The sequence below is a fragment of the Arachis hypogaea genome, chromosome 18 (genome assembly GCF_003086295.3).
Source record: "Arachis hypogaea cultivar Tifrunner chromosome 18, arahy.Tifrunner.gnm2.J5K5, whole genome shotgun sequence".
Classification (NCBI taxonomy): Eukaryota; Viridiplantae; Streptophyta; class Magnoliopsida; order Fabales; family Fabaceae; genus Arachis; species Arachis hypogaea.
In genome coordinates, this window is record NC_092053.1 from 59926783 (window position 1) to 59929382 (window position 2600).

The window sequence follows — 2600 nt, forward strand, 5'->3', positions numbered from 1 at the left end:
TGCAATTCTTTGAGAGACGACCCGAGGTTTAAATACTTCGATTTATATTTTTATTGGGTTTGCTTAAGTGACAACCAAACTTTTGTACGGAAGGATTCTTGGTTGGTTTAGAAACTATACTAGCAACGAGAGTTTATTGTGAAATTCTTTACCAACGAAAACTCGTTCGTCAATTACCAATTGAACATCTTCTTAAAGGTTCATGGCTACTAATCAACAAATAATGATAATGATAAGATGAAAATAATTATGTATGGGTATGGAATTAGAAATATTAAAAATACATATGCTGACCAAATCAATTTCTTTTAGTCTCTCTTCAATCTTTCGTCTCTCTTGTCTTTCTTTTTTTTCACTTTTTTCTACTCAGGCACATATAAAATCAAATAGAAAGAATCAAAACCTTCTCACTAACAAGAAACATGATGCAGTTAAAGAGGTATTCAAACTATCTGCTATCCTACATCAGGACATAGGATTCTTCCTCTAAAACAATAAAAATGGAAAAGAATAGACCAATAAAAGGAACAGAGTAAGGCAAATAATTACGAAAATAGGTCTACTGGATTAAAATAGAAGGTAAATTCTGAATCATACTTACCTTACATATTATTACAAATATATAAATTAGTAAAAGGTAAATCATGCTTTGCTATGCGCTGTGTATAGTGAAAGTGGAGTAAACAACTTCTTATTATTCAATTGAAAAAGAAAAGTGGAATTTCATATATCATTATAGATAATACTTACCTTACAATATCTATACTTCATCCTTCCTGGGCCAAAAATGATATCATTAACAACTTTATTTCCATCACATTCCTGTTACAATTGAAACACAAATTTCAATATAGAACATGAAAATGGAGAGAGAGAATAACAATAAAGGAATTTAAATCAGAGACATATATACCATTTTGGAGAGTAGCTCTTTCCTCTAAAGTCTATCAAGACCAATAACTTAAAGAAAATTAGCATAGAGGGGCTCATCAAGCACTTCCATGTATCCCCCTCTATCTACCATATTACAAATCAAACAAAATAGTAGTTAGGATAATCTTTAGCACTAAAAATATTCACTAAAATGAATCATTACTAACTAATAGCAACAATGAGTTTGCATGCAACAATGAAAGTACCTGAGTAAAAGAATATTTGGTACTAGTACTTAAGGATCTTGGTGCAGATCATGAGTGAATCACTTCTATTATTCAACTTCCCACCATCTCTGATATGATGCTTCTTCCAAATTCCAATTAGTATATGATTGTGAAGAGCGAAGGCCAAATGCTTCTAATTTTAACGAAGATTATATTCTATCTAATCATAAAGAAATTAGTATCTTGATAAAGAATAAGAATCGTTGGCATCGAGTGGTGCCTGTACGTCGCAGCAAGGAGTTGCGCTTGCAGACGCCATGGTTTAAGTTATGAATCCACTTCGAACCATAAATTAAACTAAAATGAAATGAAAATTGAATTGAATCGAATGAAGAATAGATAAATTGCTTACAAGAAGTGGAACTAAGATGATTCAAACCCTAGAATTGAGATCCACATTTAGATTAAGAATAAGAATGAAAGGATTAATAGAGAATAAATCACGAGAAAGAGGAGAGGAAGAGATTGTAATGGAGAAAAGAAGAATAACAATGGATTTGTCAAACTTTCCATATGCAATTGTGAGCATCGAGAGAATTTAAGCACCGAGGGTGAGAGAGCACACAATGGTTCCAATTTTTGTGAGCGGGTTTTTAAGAGAGTCTAAAAGTGTGAGCGCCAAGTGTGTAGGAATAGGTAACAGTAATTTAAGTTTTTTTTTTTAAAAATTAAATGTATTTACTAACATTTTGTTACAAATGTTTTTTAAAATGTAATTTTTCCATCATTGCTAACATTTTAAAAAATGTTAAGGGATAAATGTTACTAAAGGTGCACAACGTAGTAGTGAACATTATAACCCACTCAAACAAATATTTCCACAACCATGACTATCTCAACTATAAATATTCTCGTGCCCATATTGTCCAAAGACAATTATGAGGACTAACATTATTAAATGAAAACCTTTCTACAAGCACAAGACTTATGAGATGTTGTTCATGAAGGATTCACCATCCGAGAGAATCAACCAATATTTTTTGCTACAGAAAAGAAGAAATTGAAGGAAGAATAACAAAAAAAATTATATTACTTTATGCTTCTTTCAACAAGCTGTGACAAAGAGAATTTTTTTAAGGATAAAAGGAATATCGTTAGCTATGGAAACGAGAGAAAACTTGAAGCAAGAGTTCAGAGGTGACACAAAGGTACACACAATCATCCTCTAATCTCTAAGAAAATAATATGCAAATATGAAGATGAAAGATTTTGAGAACATAAAAGTTACTATACAAAATTAATGAGCTTAGCAACTAAAATAAAAGCTTATGGAGAGAATTTGTCAGATAAAAGATAGTGGAGAAAATACTCATTAATTTGCCTTCCATATTTGATCCTAAAGTATCTACAATTGAGGATACTAAGAATTTATCAAAGCTAACACTAACATAGTTAATAAGTTCATTACATGCTTTTAAACAAAGATTGGCAAGTTAAGCC

At 31.0% G+C, this 2600-nt stretch overlaps 1 long non-coding RNA gene across 1 annotated transcript; it reads right to left on the bottom strand.

Moving 5' to 3' along the window:
* Positions 1 to 546: 546 nt before the first annotated feature.
* Positions 547 to 1780, bottom strand: LOC112772732 (uncharacterized). Its single transcript, XR_003187628.3, has 3 exons — positions 1140 to 1780; positions 914 to 1017; positions 547 to 822 (listed from the first exon to the last, which is right to left on the bottom strand). It is a non-coding gene; the product is annotated as an uncharacterized lncRNA (long non-coding RNA).
* Between the last annotated feature and the right edge of the window lie 820 nt (positions 1781 to 2600).